General features: G+C 42.0%; 1 protein-coding gene across 2 annotated transcripts in view; it reads right to left on the bottom strand.

Annotated features, from left to right (window-relative positions):
• Positions 1-24060, bottom strand: part of AVPR2 (arginine vasopressin receptor 2) — a 91588-nt gene that overhangs the window by 13790 nt on the left and 53738 nt on the right. Inside the window, exon 1 of one of the 2 annotated variants that reach the window (XM_073637765.1) lies at positions 1115-1269. The exons of the other annotated variant lie outside the window; for it this stretch is intronic. The gene's annotated coding sequence lies outside the window, so the exon portion shown is untranslated. Of the gene's footprint in view, positions 1-1114; positions 1270-24060 lie in introns of those variants that run through there. 2 annotated transcript variants of the gene reach the window in all.

Here is a 24060-nt window from a genome sequence, read left to right as displayed (position 1 = left end):
CACCAATGACCACAAGTTAACACAGATGAAAATGTCTTGACTCATCAAGACAAGGATGCTAAAGTGAAATGCCGGAGTAGCACCAAGTGGTCGAAAAGAACGGACCAAAGAAGAACCTCAAAAGGCACAAGAATGTTTGTAAGGTCTGCCGGGTCTTAACTCTCGACTCCTTTGAGGTGCTATAAGTCTCTACAAGGTAATTTGAAGGTGATTATCTTTGGAGTAAACACGAGAGGAAATAAGAAATGAGAAGAAACTTGACATAATGAGATGAACAGTCGAGTTGCTGCCAGATGTCATGGTAAGGGCCCAGATTTTTAAAATGTGACAAAACAAAGTGACGTAAGAATATGGAAGAAAGTGGGATCACTAAGAGAAAAGTACTTTGAAATTCCATGCCAATATTGCTTCAATCAGAACTGGATAGAGAGAAACCTCTTTGAGATGACCACCCAAATGTCTAGTTGGGTTGTCTTCTCAGAGAAGTTGGCCAGTATACATAGCACATGGTGGAACTAAAAATATGTCAAAGGAAAATGTGAAAAAAGGAAATGGATTATCCTGAAAAAAGTGGTCTTTTAAGAGGTTTCATTGTGTTGTACATGGCCCAGATGCTACAACGGGGATAAGCATTGTAACCAAAAACAAACAACATCGTCGGAAATGGACGATCCTCATATTTCTAGATATTATATGACTTCTATATAGAACGCCGCACTATAGAATTCATACAAGCGATACATTTGTCAGGTTACCTAAGAGGTCGTCTGATTCATAGCTGTTGTACTACAAACTACATAGTATAAGACATCCTCAGCTTAGAATATACTTGTAATGTCATAAGTAACTGAGCTGAGGTCTATGCGTTATCGTTTATGACACCAACGCTCATAAATATAATAGAAAAAATAATAGACCCAAGAAACACACAAAATAAAATGTCATAGGATGAAAAATTCATACATTTAGTGCAATTAAGGAGCACGCATCTGGAACAGTGTAATTCCAAATCATGTTCTACAAAGATATATGTACAGTAAGGAAGATAATTTGACGATTTCATTACAATATACCACTAATATATTGCTGAGATCGGTTCTATCTACGTGCTTACCCTTCGCTCTTTCTTCCTTTTCTTCTCCTTCTACCACTACAGACGATTTTGCATTTTTCCCCAGGTGTCGTTACATAAAATGCAAATCCTGCTCTTCCAACTGATGTAACCCTGCTTCATGTAGCAATACTTCCACACCAAGACTTAACTTTGTCCCCACCCATCTCCGTCACCACCTCTGACCTCATTTCTTCTCTCACTATTCCCAGGTACTCTTTTTCCTTCTGTTCTTTATTTCTCTTGACATATTAATTTACATTTTCATTCTCCATTAGAAATAAAGGTCCTGTTTCATATCAGAAGAAAGGATTAGTGGGAATTGTGAGCTGGGACCATCATCAATCACCAGAAAGAGGAGGTCTATGGTGCTTCACCAAGCATTGAGCTACTTTCGTTGTGGATTCTCTGCTAAAGTGCAAATTAAGTATTTTTTCATGATTCAATGTCATGTCATGGTAATAAAGTTGCATACTAAAGAAGACCTTTCACTGGAATTTTTTAAATTTAGACTGACTACCTCCTCCAATTCAATTTCTGCAGCTCCACTGATTCTGGGACAGTTTTTGTTTTCCTTCTGTGCCCCTCTGTTCCAAAGTTATGCCCTCTGGTAATAAAGGTTCAAATTCTCCCTTTAACCATGAGGGCGTATACTAAATATCAGTCGACATTTTCTTTTTCTCCTCTGACGCTGGCTAATCAAAACAGGGCCATGCCTACAGAGATGTTTTATGGTACATGCCCAGTTGGTTGAAACCAAAATTTGCCTTTTTATTTCTGGGGTAGGGGTATAACTTTAGAATGGAGGGGCTCAGAAAACGAAAATAAAAACTATTCCAAAATCAGAGAAGTAGCATCAATTGGAGGAGGTAGTCATTTTAACTTAAAAATTCCAGTGTAAGGTCATCTTTAAGACAAATGCATCCAATCAATTAAATAAAAAACTTCTGGAGAACAGTGGCTGAGTTAAGGTGACCTTACACATTAAGGCCTTTCCAGTGTCGGATTGGGGTGCCAAGGGCCCATCAGTAACATTGAGTCTGGTGGCCCACTGTTCAGTTACATGCAAAAATCACATCACCATCACTCACAAAATTGTCTATATTTCTATGTGATAATAAACGGGGTAGTTTGTTAAATGAATATTGAGAGGATGCCCTTGTCTGTACAAAGTGAAACATGTATTGTGCCAACTACTTCTCATATAGGTGGCGTGGAGAGCCAATTCCTGCATGGGGGCCCACCGGAGGTTCCTCCTGTTCTCCTGCAGGCCAGTCTGAGCTTGGGCCCTTATACACATTAGACTAATGTCTGACTGACCTGGCGATCTGTTAGCAAGGTCACCTGACAATGCAATGTGTATGTATGGGGGCCTTCTGACTTTTCCCCAACAAATAATTTTGGGGAAGAGAAAGATCTGGCCTGGTGAAATTCAGTGGTCGATTATTTTTTCTCTCTCATGATAAGCCACCAGAGGACATAGGGGCTCGAGAGTTCCTGTGTATAGGGGAGTCGGGGGAGGCAGAAATATTTAGTATACATAGGGGGACTTTACAGTAAAGTGGTCCGAACCTCCTGATTTTGGGGGAAGCAACAACTTTGTAATGTGTATGTGAGCCTCTCAAATTTTCCCTACTCTTATTAGGGTAAAAGGGACCGATCCTTTTATTCTCAACATAGACAAGCTGCCATTAAACGTATCTGGCTGCATCTTACTTGCCTTTCTTCATTAGAAACAACCCATCTATGCCAAGGCCAGGCATGCATGTATATGATGGGGGTGGGGGGGGTCTAAAAAAATGGCTGTTCATTTGGTCGACAGCTATAAAAGCTACATGGGGTCTTCTCGTAAGTAACTCATTCCTTGTACAGGAGAATAGTAATGGTTCCCTTCTCTTTTGACGGACGTTACTGAATGCCCCTTTGAGGACTGGAAGCCCTGTATAAGGTCACACGGGCCCACAAATAATTTTACCAAAAAGATAAGTGCTCATGGATCAATAATACTTAGGCTTATGGATCCTCCCGTGGATCGTAGTGTCTACCAGTGGCTCAGATTCTGCTACAATGCCAGGATCCAGCAGGAAAGGGGTCATTTTATGCCCCTTTTGTGGTCCGGTTACAATGAAACATGTTGCATCCACAATTATAAATTAGTTTTTTCCCTTATACCTATATTCTCATTTGATGCATTTCTATGCAATGCCCCCACAGTTCCCTCCACATACAGTATGATGCCCCCACAGTTCCTCCGCACAGTATGATGCCCCCACAGTTCCCCCCCACGCAGTATGATGCCCCCACAGTACCCTCCACATACAGTATAGTGCCTCCACAGTGAGAGCAGGAACCAACACTGTACATACACAAGCAAGTAAACACCCATTACTGCCCAGGCAGCAGGGACACCACTCATGTCATGGCAGTGCCCCATATAAGTGTGGTTGGCATTAAGAAGGCACTTTTCTTAGCATATTTGCCATGTGCCTGGGATTAAGATAGTGGCACTGTGGCCGTAAATATACAATATGGACACATATAAAAGGCAGCACTAATACAGTGGGCACTGATTTGGGGCACCAATGGGTGGCGCTATGGCTATGACTCGTATAGGGCTAATATAACTTATTTAGGAGCCCTGGGACTTATGGAGGCATTGTGGCTGGTGTGTTCTCTAGTGATCAGCAGTCATTAGTTTAGGGGGCATTTGAAGGCATGGTCACGTGAGGCATATTTCTTAAAGTTACCAAGACCACTCAGTGTGAAGGAGAGCTGTGTACCCTGACTATCTTCTTGGAATGGTGTCCTTCTCCTTGTCACTGAAGACCATAAATCTCTTACATAACACCAAGCTATGTAATTTATTTGTCACGATACATGATTGCACCTCTTATCTGCGGTGACACAGGACTGGAAGCCCTGTATAAGGTCACACGGGCCCACAAATAATTTTACCAAAAAGATAAGTGCTCATGGATCAATAATACTTAGGCTTATGGATCCTCCCGTGGATCGTAGCGTCTACCAGTGGCTCAGATTCTGCTACAATGCCAGGATCCAGCAGGAAAGGGGTCATTTTATGCCCCTTTTGTGGTCCGGTTACAATGAAACATGTTGCACCCACAAATATAAATTAGTTTTTTCCCTTATACCTATATTCTCAGTTGATGCATTTCTATGCAAGATTAACCCTTTGCACGGCAACAAAAGGTAATAATAACTCTAACAATGGGGAAATCTGTAGATCAATGTGCTAAAAGCGTCTTGTCTTCCCCCACAGGCCAAGAACGGGTCAGTGCGAGGGCCTGCATTTATAATGGGGTCGGCTGCTGACGTAACCTTTAACCACCATTAACACTGTACCACAGAGATTCTGTCTCCCCTGAATACAATTGAAGTGCAGACATTTATTAGTGGAACGTGCTGTCAATGAAGATAACCCGCACATGTAAGGACAAATGGGCCTGAGTTATCAAAACTAACAAACCCCCGCCTTGTTGTCCATAGCAACCAAATTGAGTTCTGCTTTAATTTCTTTCTTGGAAGTGATTTGTTGCTATGGGCAACAAGGCCTATAGGCTCAGCACCCCATACCGAGCGAGTTCAGGTTGCGTAGCAACCAAGTGTCTTCTTATCTGGGTGACCAAAATGTCAGCACACAGGAATGTGCGTACCCCCAAAATATGAACGACAGTAAAGCGGGACAAATATTGTGCATGTATAGAACTGTACAGCTCTTTTTGTGACCCAAACAGATAAAGTGTTCGTAGTAAAGCCTCTTAGCGTCCCCATACAGTTAGATACCCTTTTTATAGGCCCTAGACAGTATGATGCCTCTCTATGCAGAGTGATGCACCCACAATACCCCTTCACACATCATAGTGCCTCCATGTAGAGTATGGTGCCCTCCATTTCCTCCCACATACAGCCTAGTACCACCACAATTCCCTCCACACAGTATGGTGCTGAGATAGTTCCCTCCACATACAGCATAGCGCCCTCAGAGTTTATCCCAATCACAGTATGGTGACCACCCCCCACTTTACACCCTACACAGTATGGTGACCCCTCAGTTTGCCCCTCACACAGTATGGTGACCCCCCCAGTATACCCCCCACACAGTATGGTGACCCCCCAGTTTACCCCCCACACAGTATGGTGACCCCCCAGTGTACCCCCCACACAGTATGGTACCGCCACAGCTCTCCCACACAGGATTGTATCCCCAGCTTACCTAACACACAGTATGGTGCTCCAATAGTTTCGCCCATTTACAATATAGTGCCCCGCCGTTCCCTCTACACACAGTATGGCGCTCTCACATTTCCTTCCACAGTTCCCCAAATATACAGCATAGTGCCCCCACAGTTGCCCCCACACACAGTATGGTGCTGACACAGTTTCCACCACATACAGCATTGCACCCTCAAAGTTTATCCCAACCACAGAATGTTGCACCCACAGTTTACCCCTATACACAATATGATGCCCCCACAGTTACGCTCACATACAGCATAGTGCGCCCACAGTTCCCCCCACACAGTATGATGCCCCCATAGTTCCCTCCACATACAGTATAGTGCCCCCACAGTTCCCTTCACATACAGTATGGTGCCCTCATAGTTCCCCCACACAGTATGATGCCCCCATGGTTCCCTCCACATACAGTATAGTGCCCCCACAGTTCCCTCCACATACAGTATGATGCCCCCACAGTTCCTCCGCACACTATGATGCCCCCACAGTCCCCCCCCCACACAGTATGATGCCCCCACAGTTCCCTCCACATACAGTATGATGCCCCCACAGTTCCTCCGCACAGTATGATGCCCCCACAGTCCCCCCCCACACAGTATGATGCTCCCACAGTACCCTCCACATACAGTATAGTGCCTCCACAGTGAGAGCAGGAACCGACACTGTACATACACAAGCAAGTAAACACCCATTACTGCCCAGGCGGCAGGGACACCACTCATGTCATGGCAGTGCCCCGTATAAGTGTGGTTGGCATTAAGAAGGCACTTTTCTTAGCATATTTGCCATGTGCCTGGGATTAAGATAGCGGCACTGTGGCCGTAAATATATAATATGGACACATATAAAAGGTAGCACTAATACAGTGGGCACTGATTTGGGGCACCAATCGGTGGCGCTATGGCTATGACTCGTATAGGGCTAATATAACTTATTTAGGAGCCCTGGGACTTATGGAGGCATTGTGGCTGGTGTGTTCTCTAGTGATCAGCAGTCATTAGTTTAGGGGGCATTTGAAGGCATGGTCACGTGAGGCATATTTCTTAAAGTTACCAAGACCACTCAGTGTGAAGGAGAGCTGTGTACCCTGACTATCTTCTTGGGATGGTGTCCTTCTCCTTGTCACTGAAGACCATAAATCTCTTACATAACACCAAGCTATGTAATTTATTTGTCACGATACATGATTGCAGCTCTTATCTGCGGTGACACCCTACTGCCCGCAGCAGCCAGAGGATGTGGCACGTTTCCAAAACTCTGCAAGAAGTTACACTCAGGATATGGCGGAGCTGTGACAGACGAATATGAGGCACTCAGAAGGAGACTGTGAAACCATTAGACAGGGAAGCACACTGTGTGCACAGTAGTGGCAGCTGCAGCGCTGCTTGGGTGACTGCATTAATTGCTTTTTGTCTGACCGCGTTGTTCATTATTTGATATGTACCCGGTTCCTACATGTAAGGGGTCATTTCACAATTGCTATGAAAAGCGCTGTCATGGAAGAAGTAGCGTTTACTCCACATCAAGCCACATCCATCTAGAGTTCAACATTGCAGCATACAGGACATTTGTAAATGACATCTCATTTATATCACTCTATAAAATATAGGAGCTCCCTGAATGTCTACATTTACAGTTGAAGCCAGAAGTTTCGATACACTATATAAAAAGACACATCTCCATGTTTTTCTCAATATCTGACATGAAATCAGAATAAACCTTTCCTATTTTAGGTCAGTTAGGATTACCATAATCTTTAATATTTGCCAAATGCCAGAATAATGAGAGAGAGAGAATGTTTTAAGGCATTTTTATTACTTACTGCAATGTCAAAAGTTTACACACACTAAGATTACTATGTCTTTAAACAATTCTAGACTGCCCATATGATGATGTCATGTGTTTGGAAGCTTCTAATAGTTTTTTTTGGCAACATCTGAGTTAATTAGAGACACACCTGTGGATGTATTTTAATGCACACCTGAAACACACTGCTTCTTTGTGTAGCATCATGGGAAAGTCTAAAGAAATCAGCCAAGATATCAGAAAGAGAATTGTGGACTTGCACAAGTCTGGCTCATCCTTGGGCACAATTTCAAGATACCTGAAAGTGCTTCGTTCATCTGTACAAATAATTATACACAAGTACAAACAAGATGGAAACGTCCAGCCATCATACTGCTCAGGAAGGAGATGGGTTCTGTGTCCCAGAGATGAACATGCTTTGGCCCGACATGTGAATATCAACCCAAGGACAAAAGCAAAAGACCTTGTGAAGATGATGGCGGAAGCTGGTAAGATTATGTCAATAACCACAGTGAAACGAGTACTATATCAACATGGGCTGAAAGGATACTCTGCGAGGAAGAAGCCATTACTCCAAAAGAAGCTTAAAAAAGCCAGATTAATGTTTGCAAATGCACACAGGAACAAAGACCTTCATTTTTGAAGACATGTCCTGTGGTCTGATGAAACTAAAATTAAACATTTTGGGCATAATGACCATCATTACGTTTGGAGGCAAAAGGGAGAAACTTGGAAGCCTAAGATCACCATCCCGACTGTGAAACACGGGGGTAGCAGCATCATGTTGTAGGGTTGTTTTGCTGCAGGAGGGACTGGTGCACTTCACAAAATAGATGGCATCATGAGAAAAGAAGATTATGTGGCAATACTGAAGCAACATCTCAAGACATCAGCCAGGAAGTTAAAGCTTGGGCGGAAATGGGTCTTCCAAATGGACAATGACCAGAAGCATACTGCCAAAATGGTAACAAAGTGGCTTAAGGATAACAAAGTCAATGTTTTGGAGTGGCCATCACAAAGCCCTGATATCAATCCTATTGAAAATTTATGGGCAAAGCTGAAAAGGCTGCGAGCAAGGCGACCTACAAACCTGGATCAGTTACACCAGTTTTGTCAGGAGGAATGGGCCCAAATTCCGCCCAACTATTGTGAGAAGCTTGTGGAAGGATATCCCAAACGTTTGACCCAAGTCATTCAGTTTAAGGGCAATGGTACCAAATACTAATGAAATGGATGGAAACTTTTGACTTTGCAGTAAGTAATAAAAATGCCTTAAAACATTCTCTCTCTCCCATTATTCTGGCATTTGGCAAATATTAGAAATGATGGTAATCCTAATTGACCTAAAACGGGAAAAGTTTATTCTGATTTCATGTGAGATATTGAGAAAAAACATGCATATGTGTCTTTTTATCTAGTGTATGGAAACTTTTAAACTATGTACTGATATTTTTTTTTACTTAAATGCATGTAATTGCAGCTATTAATCGTTATTTCAATTGGATTTCATTAAAAAGTTTACACTGTTTAACTTCTGTGTGGCGCTATTTATTCCTGGCTGCAGAACGAATAGACTTAGAATCCATCAGCGAGCTCATTCTAATTGATTCTAATGGTCTGACGCAGGGGCCAACATACCATTGGCTGCACAGGGGCCCAAGAGGTAAGGGGGCCTACTTCTACCTCCAATGGAGATGGAATTGTACATTATGATGATCATTTGACTACAAAGGACCCCTATATTATTATTGCACAGGGGCTGTCTTCTGTCTATGTCTGACCGTAGAGTTTGTAACTTTTGTATCTGTCTTTTTTCTGAGCTCCTCTGACCACAGACCAAATCAATGTTGAATATGTAGAAAAAAAAGAACCTGTAAAAGTCAAAAGGATCAACATTTGTAATGAAACCCAATTGTAAAATTGTTTTTAATCCCAAATATATGCATTTAAGGGAAAAAAAATGTCTTTAAGGTGGGCTGTCCATCTTTGGGTATAATGATTTTTTTTATGTAAATGCATGTATTTTGGGCCAAAAAATATTATTGTAATTGGGTTTCATTCAAATTTTTACACCACTTGCCATCTATAGCCTCTGTGTTGCTCACTGCAGGATATGTGAACTAAGAATCTGTCAGTGAGCTCATTCTAAAGGTCCAATGGGAGGGTTTCTAACTCTTTTATCCGTCTTTTTTCAGCTCCTCTCAGTTGATTTATAACTACATCAAAGCTGAATGTACAGGGAAAAGGGTTTGTAAAACTCAAATTATGCAAAATTTTGAATGAAATCAAATAGCAAAAATGATTTTCCGCCCCAAACACCTTCACTGCCAGGATCAGTTCCCCAAAAGATTAGGTTCTGATATCAATGCATCTATAGGCAGGCAGAAAGTCTGAGGAAAAGCAGGAATGAAGACAAATCCTCTAACAAAGTGATTGGCAAACTTTCATATCTTTCCATGCTGCTGGACAAAATTATTGAAAAAAAAAGTTTAGTTACTCTTTAACTTTCTGGCCAATGGCCAATGGTTGACATATGCCATTGTAAGGTTATATATCAGAGGCACACATCGGAGAATAATCCTGATGTATATCTTCAACATTTAGCCATGGCATGCTATACACAGTACCCAAGACTATATATCTAGAGACTAGGCTGTGATCCTGTTAGAAATTTCACTTTATTAAATCTTTTTTGCTGTAAATCGCTATGTAAACATTCATTTCTCTTCTATAGGAGCTGATTTAGCGGTAACATTTACACTTGATCCTCGTTATTAAAACACCATCTGTACTACATAGATACAGAACCAGGAGCAGAGCTGTCCTTGTATCTGTCACACTCCTGTTCCTCACTTTTTAGATTTCATCAGTGCCAAATATGGATTCCAGCTTCAGGATCCGAGACAACAAGATTGCTTAGATGAGTACAAATTAGAAAAAAGTGTGTCATTATCTATTATGGTAAAATGCTAACTTTTTCTAGGCTAGACTTGTTTCCTTGATGTCAGTAAAGAATTATCTGCCTCCGCGTCAGTAGGAAGCAGTGTACACTATTCAGCCTATGATGAACCCATATGGAACAATCATATATTCGGTAGCCATATATTACCTGTGATGAGAGCGACAGCACTTGCCAGGACTGGAAAGTGCCCTTGGGGCACTTGCCAGCCGCATCCACATAGGGGTGTTAAAATTTGTCTTAAAAGGGTCATCCACGAGTGGACAACCCTTTTTTAAATGACAGCACTCAATTTGCACCTCAAATAAATATTTTCTTGGGTGATTAGCATTTAATAAGTGCCCATACTATTTGTGATGGCCAACGTTTCAGTCCTTCCCGGACCTTTTCCACAGCCTGTGTTGCAACCTATCAATTTTCTCATATTTGCTACTGACTCCATGTGAGTGCATAGATAGGTTGACAGGCTGTGAAAGAAGTCCAAGAAGGACTGAAACGTTGGCCATCACAAATTATATGGACACTTATTAAATGCTAATCTCCCAATAAAATACCTTATTTGTTGTGTTTTCCTATCATCTACTTTACTTTATGTCTACCATGGAACACCAAGATAGAGTGTCGACCATAAACCATTACTATCCCCTTATTAATAGGCCTGTTAAAAAAATAGATACCTTCTGCACTGGCTCCTCCATACTCTGCTCTGCATCTTCTGCCATTTTACTGAGGGCGTCATGTAAGCATGGCAACCAATCAGAACCTGATGATCAGTTGCAGCTGTCATGACTCTGTTGGTGGGTATCCCGGGGCCAGGGCCTCCTACCCTGTCCCTAATGCTAGGGGAGCCCTAGCTGGCCCGGTTCCCCGGATTACTTCTGAAGGTGAAGACGTCGGGGCCACGTACCTTATCCGAGCTCCTCAATCCGCCCTCAGTCTGTTCCCTTCCCCCACCCAGGGAAGAGGGGAGTAGTAGTGTAAGGCAGTACACCAACCAGACTAACAAGGTAATACAAACAGGGCTAAAGGAAAATACCAATCATACAAATACAGTATATGCACACAAACAACAGAGGTTAACACCGGGAAGTGAAGGATGGGGAACAAACTAAAATAGGAGAATAATAGGGTTAACACACAACCAAAACCATGCAACAGTCTAAGCTTAAATCCACCAAATGCCTTCTCAAACAACAACTCTCCACCAAACTCCTAGAACCATGCAGCATGAAGCTAGCTCTGGCAATGATAGCTTGCTCAAGCCCAGAATATAAAGAGCAAGGAGTAGCTAACAGTGAACAGCTGAGAGCCTAAATGAAGGTAAGCTTCCAAGGAGCTCACAACTGAGCAGATTAACCCCAGCACTGCTAACAGAAACCTGCACTGTTTAACCTTCTAGTGAGTGCAGGAGTGGAAGGAATCCAACGCTGCGGAAATCTGGCTCCTCTGTCACGGTAAACCCGTGACAGCAGCGTTCACAGTTCATCAGAGCTGAAGAAACAGTGTTCTTCCGGGTAGGACGATAGATGGCTCTGTAGATGGTTTCACTTCTATGATTACATTTCTACATTTTTTGTGTTTGGACTATTGGGACTTTTGTTGTTGATTTCAAATCACTTGGAAAATCCAGATTACCCGGATTAATAATATTCATAGATTAGCCAGTAGTGTTTGTAATCAGAAACTATTATATTATTAGGAAAAGAACACTAAAGTACTAAGTAATCTGGTCCTGGCCACTGCCAAGGACAGTACCTTGTGTTACTAGATCATAAGAACTAGTTACTGTAGTTGTGATCCTAGGAAATGGTTGTTCTACTTCATCACTGGGGATAGATAGGATCTTGGGTTCCGAATCACCAGATTTGGAACTACTAGTCTGTTAGAGACTGAAAAATATGCCATTAGGACACCATGGAGAGAAAAGAATCCAGCTTTGGTCATTAAGGTTGGGTCACATACCCACTGAGTCCATCAGTGACTGGACAATTGAACTGGGTCACTATCTCCGCAGGTTAAAGTTTCAAGTCACCAATATCTGTCCCAATCAGAGCTGGTCTGAACGATCAGAGGATCTTTCATTGGGTCCTAGACACTGACACAATAATGGACTCTAAAGATTCCTCAGAGGACAACCACTTTTTGCCAAAAATATTTAAAAAAATACATTTAACACAAAAAAACTAAGGGCCATGTGGGAAGCACGATGGCTCAGTGGTTAGCACTGTTGCTTTGCAAAAGAACAACATTTGCAAGGAGTTTGCGTGGGTTTCCTCCCACACTTTTGGAGACATACCAATAGGCAATTTAGATTGTGAACCCCAAAGGGGACATTGTCTGTAAAGCGCTGTGGATTTAATGGTGCTATATAATAAATAAATGTAAGCAATATATCATTTTTGATGATAGCATAAACTGCCCCCGGTGGTAGTCGTGTGAGTGGGCCACCCTCTCTTACAATAGCTTACCTTTAAGATGGCCAATCACCTTGGATAGTAGTCAGCCCAGTTTGTTTTCCTTCTGAACCTGCCATACGCCTGAGCCAAGTGTGTATTTCAATTAGGAGAGGGGAATAAGTCTATTCTGTGGGGGGCACAAAGAATCAGACATATTGAAATCAAACATGCCCAATCCTTCTTACCCCCAGCATCTGTTGATAAATGGGACAGTCGCCATTCACATTAGATAATAGGTTTTTGCCAAAGTAGGCAAGTTTGGATGACACTTGGCGACCTTTGATTGCTAGGGATGGGTCACCAGAGTACTGGCCCAATAAGCCACCAGATATTGGCTACAACAAGTGAAGAAGGAATCCAAACTCGTAAAATGTTTGCTCTTTCATGCTGGCAATAAAAGGAACCAGTTTGTGTCTTTATATCTGAGAGATAGAGAAGATAAGGTTATTTTTTTCCATGGGAATCCACAAAACGGAAAATTAATCTGTTATCAGATTTCGTGGAATTATACAGCGAAAGCCTGAGCCGAAGAAGTAAATTTCCACTTTGTAGTACTAGAGATGTCCAACAGATAGCAGCAACGTCCGATGAGAGCAAGTCGCAGACTGTTCTTACTGGCTTACGGGTTGGGGACATCACCGGAGTGCACTACACCGGAGCACTTGGGGGAGATACCTCTCTTTGTAGCAATGCATCGACATTCATAGATATGATCTTTTACATGATGGCGGAACCAGACAAACTTGTAGAGAGAAGCTCAGGAATCCTATCAAATAAATGATAGCATGGGGCATGGGAAGAACAAATGTGCCCTGTCATCTCCTACACTTCACGTCAATAATATAAAATTCGTCAAGATCGGTTGAGATGATATTTAACGTATAAGCAGCTAAGAAATGCTATGGAGACATCTATAATGCACGGAGCTCGGGATTATCTGGTAGATACATGTATCAGTGCTAAGTTTGGCCGTACTCAGAATCATATCTCAATATATAATCTGTGGATTCACAAAGAACTGCAGATAAATACTCTACTATATTATCTTAAAAGGCCACAGCCCCACTATCAGTATTTGGTCAGTATTCAGTCAGTACTTTTTCTCAGGAGTGGGAGGCGACACCAGGTGAGGAACAATCAGAGACTACTATGGCTAAGCTAAAAAAATGGGATTTTGGGGTGATACAGTACATGCTGTGAAGCTGCGAATGTGTGGCCACACGGGGGTCAGAGGTGACAAAGCTTGGTAAATCCCTATAAAGGGGTATGAGATTAGGAAAAGAGGATATTTATATACATATTATATATGTGTATATATGTATATATATATATATATATATACATATATATATATATATATATATGTATATATATATATATATATATATACACAGTAATGGCCAAAAGTGTTGGCACCCTTTAAATTTCTCCAGAAACTGAAGTATTTCTCCCAGAAAATTATTGCAATTGCACGTTTTGTTATACACATGTTTATTCCATGACCTAAGGCACAAAACCAGTTTTCTGACATTGGGCACTCTGCTGTGACCTAAAATCTGTTGGTAATCTTTAGATTTCATGATGCCTTGCATACAGTCAAGGTACCCAGTGCCAGAGACAGCCAAACAACCCCAAAACATCTTTGAACCTCCACCATATTTGACTGTAGGTACTGTGTTCCTTTCTTTGCAGGCCTCATTCCGTTTTCAGTAAACAGTAGAATGATGTGCTTTACCAAAAAGCTCTATCTTGTTCTCATCTGTCCACAAGACGCTTTCCCAGAAGAATTTTGGCTTACTCATGTACATTTTGGCAAACTGCAGACTAGATTTTTTATGTTTATATCAGCAGTGGGGTCCTCCTGAGTCTCCTGCCATAGCGTTTCATTTCATTCAAATGTCAACGGATAGTTCGCGCTGACACTGATGCACCCTGAGTCTGCAGGACAGCTTGAGTTTCTTTAAAACTTGATTCGGGCTGCTTATACACAATCCGGACAATCCTGCGTAGCAACCTTTCAACAATTTTTCTCTGCCGTCCACATCCAGGAAAATTATCTACCATGCCACTCAGACACACAATGCAAAGATTGATTAAAATTCTCCCCTTTTTATCTAGTTTCATATTTGTATGAAACAAAGTTTTTACCTACAATTTTAGAAAGGTGCCAACAATTTTGTTCGGCACATTTTGGGGGTTTTGTGTGACATTATATCCAATTTGCCTTTTTTTTTCTCAGTTTTTTTGTGTTGTTCCATGTATAATTGCAATGATTTTCTAGGAGAAATACTTCATTTTCTGGAACAATTTCAAGGTTGCCAACACTTTCGGCCATGACTGTATGTGTCTGTATGTATATGTATGTATGTATATATATATACACTGTGTTCCAAATTATTATGCAAATAATATTTTCTCAGATTTTCCCAAATTACCTATATGAATTGCAGTCATTGTAATTTTCCAGTCAAATAACTAATAGAGTACAATTGAAAGGTTTTTGTACAAACTGCCTATGATAACAGTATATTTAAAAAAAAATAAACTCAAACTGCACTCAAAATGCATGTTCCAAATTATTATGCACAGCAGAGTTTTCAACCTTTTCATTTTAATAAAGAACAAAAAAAATGGTCATTTTTGAAATTATAAGCATTAGCAGGTTATTACAAACTGAAATCAAACAGTTTTCAACTCAAAACTTTATTCTAGTTGATGTTACATTTGCACATAGGACCCCTTGTTCGAAAGGAGCTTCTGAACTCTCTCGTCCATTGAATTTGTCAGGTTTTGGATGGTTTCTGCTTTAATTGTTTTGCATGAGGACAGAATACCCTCCCAGAGCTGTTGCTTAGATGTGAACTGCCTCCCGCCATCATAGACACTCCTTTTGATGATGCTCCAGAGGTTCTCAGGGGGGTTGAGGTCAGGGGAGCATGGGGGCCACACCATAAGTTTGTCCCCTTTTATGCCCATAGCAGCCAGAGATGCAGATGTGTTATGTGCAGCATGAGATGGGGCATTATCATGTGGGTGTGGTTCTCAAATCTTCTTTGTGGGCGTCTTCTTGAGAACCACACCCAGTTGAATAACAATACTAGATTTATATACAGGGAAGAAGGGGCCATATCTCAGAAAAACGGAAAGGTGCAGGAAGAAAAGAAAAATAACGTTGGAATCAGGAGAACAGAGGCTTTTACACCAGGTTAAAAAATTAAAAAAATACATATTTATGGCAAGTGTTGTCCTCTTTAAACAGAAAATTAATCTCTGCTACATCTGTGTCCATGATTAAAAGACTGGTAAACCTAAAATGGTCTATAGCTAACAGTCTGGTCACCGGTAGTTGGCTTGTAGAAATGTCGGCCATCCATCAACGATTCAAATTGTACAATTCTCATCTATACAGACGCAGAGATTATTACCTTCACCTACCAGGCAGAATATTTACCATGTTTAGCAGACAGGCTCCCTTCATTATCTCCCCTCCATGGTGAATGAGATGATTGATGTGAGAGGTATCAGTGACTGCGCTGTAGATGGATAATCCCAGCAAGTATGCCTGTTATGCTAAATGGTCAGGTAATACCAGGGCAGAGGAGCATCATTGCCTCCTGTAATCTCCAGACCTTGACATAAGGTATAGTTAACCTGAGATCTGTAGAATTTTACTGTTCCTTAAAGGGGTTTACCAGTTTTAGAAGACCCCTGTCCCCTGGCTGCACATTGTTTCAATAAAACAAACTGTGCTTTACTCACCCCTCCTGGGTCCAACCCTTAGTCTCCACCACTGCTCTGGGTGTCCCTTATTGTCTGCATCGCTCACATAACGTTGACAGCACTGCAGCCAATCAGTGAGCTCGGCGGCTCGTGCAGTCTAATCGGGCAGTGCCATTAAGCTCAGAGATTTAGTACTAAACCTGGGGAAGGTGAGTTAAGAAAGTTTTTTTTTTTTTTTAGCCAACTGTATCAGGGGTTTTATGAAAGCGGAAAGCCCCATTTAAGGTTCTTTTCAACATTTCAAATGATTGACAAGTTTTCGGTATAAATGTTCTGTCCCGATCATTGGCCTGAGTACACAAGGCAGCGATCTGCTGATATTCGACAGCTGATTGCATCTTTTATGCTACCTGAAAATTGTAGTTTTTGTCTGGTATTGCAGCTCACTGCTATTAAAGTGTGCAGAGGAGAGCAGCAGCTCCAACACCATAATCCTATAAGTCAATATCGACTCTTTAACAGGCCTGGCCACGTCACTTAGGATAGGAGACCAAACTAAAATCTCCATTTCCATTCAGCAGCTTTGTTTATTTTTCCCCTCATCAGTGCAAAGTAAGAAATTGGTTGGCTTCGTTGGTGGTCTTATGTATAAAATTTTTCCTTAAAGAGACCGCCAAGTTGTTGTAGAGAGACTTATAGGCCATGCAAAGGTCTCTAGGAAACTGATACTGAAATGACTTACTAGGGTATAAGGACAGGAATTGTCAAATTGATATCCCCCTTTTTTTTTTTTCCATAAAACTATTATATTTGTTGATCAAAAATTCTATACCCCTCCTACAGTTACTGGGAGGCATCTCCACTTTATGGTTGCCCCATTGCTTTGAAGTTTTAAAGATAAGAACAAAATGAATTTGGTCATGTAAGCACAAGGTGAGGACCCTCAGCTCTTCTTCCAAAAAAAATGGTGTCTCCACTTTGTTTTGTGGAATATAGGATGATCTAATGAGCTTGTTCGAACAGGATCCAGTGTAAACGTGAAGGTTGCTGTAGTTCTAGCTCGATGCAATAATTAGATATCTGTTTTGTATTCTAAATTACAATAGAAAAATGTCAATTACTTGCATCGTTCTCCTAAATAAATGAATAATGATGAATACATTTCACAATCTGCCATCATCACGTCTCAGATAATGGTAATCTGATGTCTAGAAACAAACATTAGCTGAATGGCTGATCATTAACGCTCATTGTGTTACATCTGCCTTACAAATTAGAGATCCTACAAGTCCCATGGACTTTTCCTACGTTAAGCAGAACAAACAATCCCTCGAGTGATTCATGTGTCACGTAAACAGCGGTTATTATCTATCCACAGAATACGTGATCACTGGGTCCCCCACCAATTACAAGATCGGGGGTCCCACAGGTCCCGGTGCGAATGGAGAGGTAGCAAGCATTGTGACCACGACACCAGAACCGCTCCATTCACAAAAGGGACTCGGCGCCCTGTTCTTGGGATGGATCCCAGCGGTCATAGATTTATCACCAATTCTGTGAATAGGAAATATATGTTGCTTATAAGACAACCCCATTAAAGAAAATTTCTAGTTTCGGAAAATCCTTGTCCCCAGCTTCACTTTGTATTCTTTACTCATCCTCACCGGGTCCAGCACTGACACCGCTGCTGCTCCCTCTGTCTTGTTATGGTCCGCAGCACACAAGCGGCTCAGATTGGCTGCAGCGCTGTTAATGGTATGTCAGTCCTGTAGACAATAACAGACACCGGGTCCCGGCAGTGTAGATCCAACTGTGGACCCGGGGATGGTGAAAAAGGCTCAGTCAATAATGCTTATCACATTCTTATGAGTGCTAACTGAATCTTGGGACCCCCATAATCCCTAATACGTTAAGACAGATGTTCCTATGCCAGTAGTTCTGCATAGCAGGAGGACATGCCATGCAGGAGAACTGCTTTTGTTTTAGAGAGTGACAGATAATGGAAGATCCTTTGTTTTAAAGAGTGGTGAACTTGGTGGAAATTGGGAAGATCTTTGCTGGGAAAATTAGTGAAGGAATTAGGCAATGAACCCCTTTCATTCCAATAATTGGGGGATGGTTTGCAGAAACAATGCCAGTCAGGTTCATGGGAATTGTCAGGTATTTATAGAAATAGAGCAGAATTGCAATACCAGACATAGTTTACTGGTAAGGGTGGCGTTGTTTTGCCAAAAAAAAAAAAAAGGAAACTCCTTTACAGCCTGCGAATGACTAATAAATTGAGATGAGCGAACTCAAACTTAAAAATTCGGGATTTGTCTGGTGCTAAACTCCGAACACGGACTTTTCCTGGAAGTCTATTTTAATGTTCGGCGTTCCGGGAAAGTCTCGGAGGAGAGAGACGGAGGCGAAAGAGAGGGAGGAGAGAGGGAGTAGAGAGGGAGGAGTGAGAGAGAGGGAGGAGAGAGCGCGGGAGTAGAGAGAGGGAGGAGAGAGGGAGGAGAGAGAGAGGAGAGAGGGAGGAGTGAGAGAGTCGGAGGAGAGAGCGCGAGAGTAGAGAGAGGGAGGAGAGAGAGAGGGAGGAGAGACAGGGAGGAGAGAGAGAGGGAGGAGAGAGAGAGGAGAGAGAGGGAGGAGACAGCGCGGGAGTAGAGAGAGGGAGGAGAGACAGGGAGGAGAGAAAGAGGGAGGAGATAGAGACGAGAGAGGGAGGAGAGAGAAAGGGAGGAGAGAGGGAGGAGAGAGAGAGGGAGGAGAGAGCGCGGGAGTAGAGAGAGGGAGGAGAGAGAGGGAGGAGAGACAGGGAGGAGAGAGAGAGGGAGGAGAGAGGAGAGAGAGAGGGAGGAGAGAGAGAGGAGAGAGGGAGGAGAGAGAGAGAGGGAGGAGAGAGGGAGGAGAGAGAGAGGAGAGAGGGAGGAGAGAGAGGGAGAGGGAAGAGAGAGAGAGGAGAGAGGGAGGAGAGAGGAATGAGGGAGGAGAGATAGAGGTAGGAGAGAGGGAGGAGAGAGAGAAGGAGAGAGGGAGGAGAGAGGGAGGAGAGACAGAGGGTGGAGAGAAAGGGAGGAGTGATGGAGGAAAGAGGGAGGAGAGAGAGGTAGGAGAGAGGGAGGAGAGAGAGGGAGGAGAGAGGGAGGAGAGAAAGGGAGGAGTGATGGAGGAAAGAGGGAGGAGAGAGAGGAGAGAGGGAGGAGAGAGAGAAGGAGGAGAGAGAGAGGGAGGAGAGAGAGAGGGAGGAGAGAGAGAGGGAGGAGAGGGATGAGAGAAAGAGGGAGAAGTGAGGGAGGAAAGAGAGAGAGAGGAAGGAAAAAGAGAATTTTCCAGTTCTAAAAGTTTGGGTTCCCATGTTTTCAATGGGGTTCTGGTTCAGGTTCAAGTTTGGATACAGTCCTGATACTGAACTTTAGACTTAAGTTCGTTTTGGATACCAGAACCCTAACTTCCACGTGTCCGCTCATCCCTAATCCCTACTAATAAATAGTACAATAGTCTGCAAGGTTTTTCTTCCCTGACTTGTTTGACTTTTTGGACCTTTGGAGTCAGTTTGAAAGCCTGATCACCACAGAGAAGATTCATCATCATCATCATCATCATTCTTCAGAACATTTCTCATTGTGTTTCCATAGAGTCCATGCAATGGCTTATAGACCGATATATTTCAGCGTCATTTTTCATCTGCCCTTGTCCCCTTGCAGAAAAAGTGTGAAATAATTAAAAAAATCCCAATGTCCTAAGGAAGCATTAGAAGAGTTAATCAAGCAGTATTTCGTATAAAGGCGTTGACGTGTCCCTTTAACTCCAGAGCCACGGCTTGCTCTGATAGCCCATCTCTCCCAGCCCGCACCGTTGCACAATTTTCCTTATCTGATAGAGCCAACTCCGCACCCGGCGCCCTCCCTTGTACTGCCAGCTGTCCCCTTAGTGATTTTATGCCTTTGTGTCTCTGCTCGGAGATTACACCTGCTGGCTGCCAGCTTCCTTTGATGTGTTACTCCAGGTGGGATCCAAACCCGAATTTGGGGAAATGTCATCAAATGTGAGACCCCCTGTAGTGACAGCTCGTATTTTGCCTGCCAAGCTCTCTGACGACTGAACACCCATAAAACCCATCATTTCATTCTCACTTTTTCACATTTGCCAACATTTGAAAACAATTTTCAAGGCGACTTTGAAGTCGGGGGGGGATAATCTGTTCTCGATGTTGTGTACAGGAAACTCCGGGAAGATGTACGACTCGGTATAATACCTAAAAGGACATGCAGGATGTAATTTGGGATTTCAAGTTTGTTCAATTCTTAGATAGCATGATTGTGTTCAGAATATAAGAAAATATATCTGATTTGTGTAGACACGAGCTATTAATTCCCCCCCGTCACACTAATCATTCGCCGGTAGCAATAGCCATACACATGTGGAGCATTGAATGGGTTGAAAAGAAGTTTTAAAGAACCTTTTCTATAAATTTGCAGGGACACTTACCCACTGAGCCAGCATAGATACAAGAGTATTATTCATGTCGGGAGATTGGGTGGTGGTGTCCTAGGAACTGGTTATGTACAAAAAGTTCCTGATGACTTACAGGGAATCTGTCACCAGGATTTTGCTACCTAATTTGAGAGCAGCATAATGTAGGAAAAGAGACCCTGATTCCAGCGATGTGTCACTTACTGGACTGTACTTGCTGTAGTTTTGATAAAATCACTGTTTCATCAGCAGGAGCTTACCACTAGTACACCTGCTTCTACTTATTCATAAGCTCTGTATAACTACGCCCCCATCATTGATTGGTAGCTTTCTGGCTATGCACAGTGGACACAGAAAGCAGCCAATCAGAGGTGTGGGCTGGGTTATACAGAGCTCAGCATTCAGAGAACTGCTAGATTTGCAGCAGAAAAAACTGTGATTTTATCAAAACTGCAGCATACAGACCAGTAAGTGATACATTGCTGGAATCAGGGTCTCTGTCCCTACATCATGCTGCTTAGATGGGGGAGCAAAAACCTGTCGAACCCGCTACTAGAAGCAGTGATTACAGTAATTAAAATAATTCATTATTTAGTAGAAACCTATGTAATCATTACTTTATTCTGCAAATACCATGACATTTACCTCTCAATCCTTTGCATTGATCCATAGATTATATAGGGCCCAGGACATTGCTAACTACAGGGATTGTATGTGCTAAGTGTATGTTTGTTTTAATGTCACTAATTCACATTGAAGATTCCCCCTGAGACTAGAAACGAAAAGATCCTCCCAGTAACAGCTGTAAAAAGAAGCGAAGATCTGTGTCACCATATAGTACAGTCACAGCTGAGAAAGCAGCTCTTCTAACCTAGTGTCCTATCACCATGTGTTTCCATAAATGGGCCTCGCCGTGTGGAGAAGAGCAGGAAACAGCCAACAAGCCATTATGTAACATATTATATCTTATAATTCTGCTATAATGCACTAACTTGTGATATCTTACAAATAAGACTCTAAGGAGTTACATCTCTCCTTGTGGAGAGTGACATGCCAGTGTAAGGAGACTTATAGGCCATGCTATGCTCCTCTGGGAAATTAATTATGCAAATTGCTTCTTCAGAGAGGAAAAGGACTTGAACTCTAGTGCCACCTATTCGAAGTAACAATCCTAAAAGTCAATATCGACCCTTTAACAAGCCTTGACATATGACTTAGGATAAACGCCAAACCAGAATCTCAATTTGCAGACATATATTTTGGGGTGTTGAGATCTGATTTGGCTGAATGAGTGGCCTCTTTAAAAGGCCAATTTGACTTTTAGGATTGCTACTAGGTGGCACTAGAGTCCAAGTCCTCTTCCTCTCTGAAGAGACAATTTGCATAAATGCAAGGTCTAAAACTAACCAAAGAAACTTCTCATAATCACTTTCCAGAAGTCCCGACTGTACAATTAGCTTTGTCTTATGATGCTCCGAATATTATTATTTTTGGTGCAGTTCTATCAATCTGTGCTTAAACAGCTAAAACCCCAAGTTTTTGATGACAATGTGGTGTAATTTCTACCAACCCCAACTTAAGTCTACTCTAATCTTTGTTCGTTGCGTCATCCTCTCCATTGCTGCAGCTTTGTTACATTATAGTGAACTTCCAGATGGTATAAAGCTATCAAAAGAGGTCTATCTAAAGATGGTCACTTGTCAGGCATCCCCAATCTAAAAAGCAAATTACCCTTACCTCCTCCCAAATATGTTTTCATGATGGTCCTAAACTAAATTTAGCTCCTGTCTAATATCTCATGATGGCCCATGCAACATAATTTTGGATTCAGGTCTATCAGTCTGCATCTCAAAAACTAGTATTATCCAGCATTGAGGTTCCGACAGGGCCAGGGTGTGGTTGCTTCGGTTGTGGCTAAGGTCTACCAACTCAACTAAAGTCTACCTGAAACAATCTCCCACTGAACTGGTATACCTTCTGGTGCTGTTAATTTGTTGAATTGCAATCACCTTCCTAATGTGAAGTCTGATAGAATAGAAGGAGGCTGTTCACTTGCCAGGAGTCTCCACTCTAAAACCTAAACTACCAATCTTACTAGATGTATGTGGTGGTTTCAGTTCTAAAAACTCAACTAAGGTCTACCTAAATGGAGGACATTGATGCATTATACTTTAACAAGGTCATCTTCCAAAGGTCTGATACTATCCAAAGTTGATCTTTATTCATGTTCACTTGCCAAGAGTCTGCACTCTAAACCCAAACTACCAATTACCTTTACTTCCAACCAAACATCTTTTCATGATGGTCCCAAACTAGATTTAGTTCCTCCCAAACATTTCATGATCATTTCATGAACATTCCATCATCATTTCGAGTTCAGTTCCATCAATCTAGATCTACAGAATTAGCAACATAGAGCTCTGAGCTCCTGCTTAGATGTGTGTGATTTAAGTTCTACAAACACAACTAAGGTCTACCTAAATGAAGGACGTTGATGTGTCATATCTTCTGATACTGCAACTTTGTTAAAAAGTGGTCAACTTCCAAAGGTCTGATACTATCCAAAGTTGATCTTTATTCATGTTCACTGGCCAGGAGTCTCCACTCTAAAACCAAAACTACCAACTACCCTTAGTTCTATCCCAAACATCTTTTCATGATAATCCAAAACAAGATTTAGCTCCTCCCAAACATTTCATGATTTGCCACCCATCATTATTTTGAGTTCAGTTTCATCAATCTAGATCTCCAAAGGTAGTGTTATACTGCATTGAGCTCCTGCTAGATGTGCATTGTAACTCTAGTTCTACAAACTCAACTAAGATCTTCCTAAAAAAAGGACGTTGATATGTCCTACCCTCTAAATTGTGGTCACCTAACAAACTTGAGGTCTAATACTATCTAAAATGGCTGTTTATTCATGTTCAGTCACCAGGAGCCTCCACTCTAAAACCTAAATTAACTTTAGTTCCATCAAATGTCTTCTCAGGATGGTCCATCCATTATCATTTTAAGTTCAGTTTTGTCACGTAGTTGTGTGGTTGCTAAGTCCTACCAACTCAACTATGGTCTACCGGAACCAACCCACCTTTGATGTGTCATGCCTTCAAGTGCTAAAGTTTTGTTGGCAAGGGTGGGAAACTGACAGAATAAGTTCATTGTATCTTCTTTGATATCAAAAGTTCTAGTCTGTCTCTTGACTGGTTGTGGAACATCTTTAAACTTGGCTCCTTCTAATATAATTGACAAAAAAAACTAAACACGCACAGTGGCCCTTTAACGAAAAAAAT

The sequence above is a fragment of the Phyllobates terribilis genome, unplaced genomic scaffold, assembly GCF_046119375.1.
Source record: "Phyllobates terribilis strain yellow unplaced genomic scaffold, ASM4611937v1 Scaffold_7__3_contigs__length_470593459, whole genome shotgun sequence".
NCBI classification, from domain to species: domain Eukaryota; kingdom Metazoa; phylum Chordata; class Amphibia; order Anura; family Dendrobatidae; genus Phyllobates; species Phyllobates terribilis.
The sequence above is the reverse complement of the archived record's forward strand: the minus strand, read 5'-3'. Positions and strand labels throughout refer to the sequence as shown.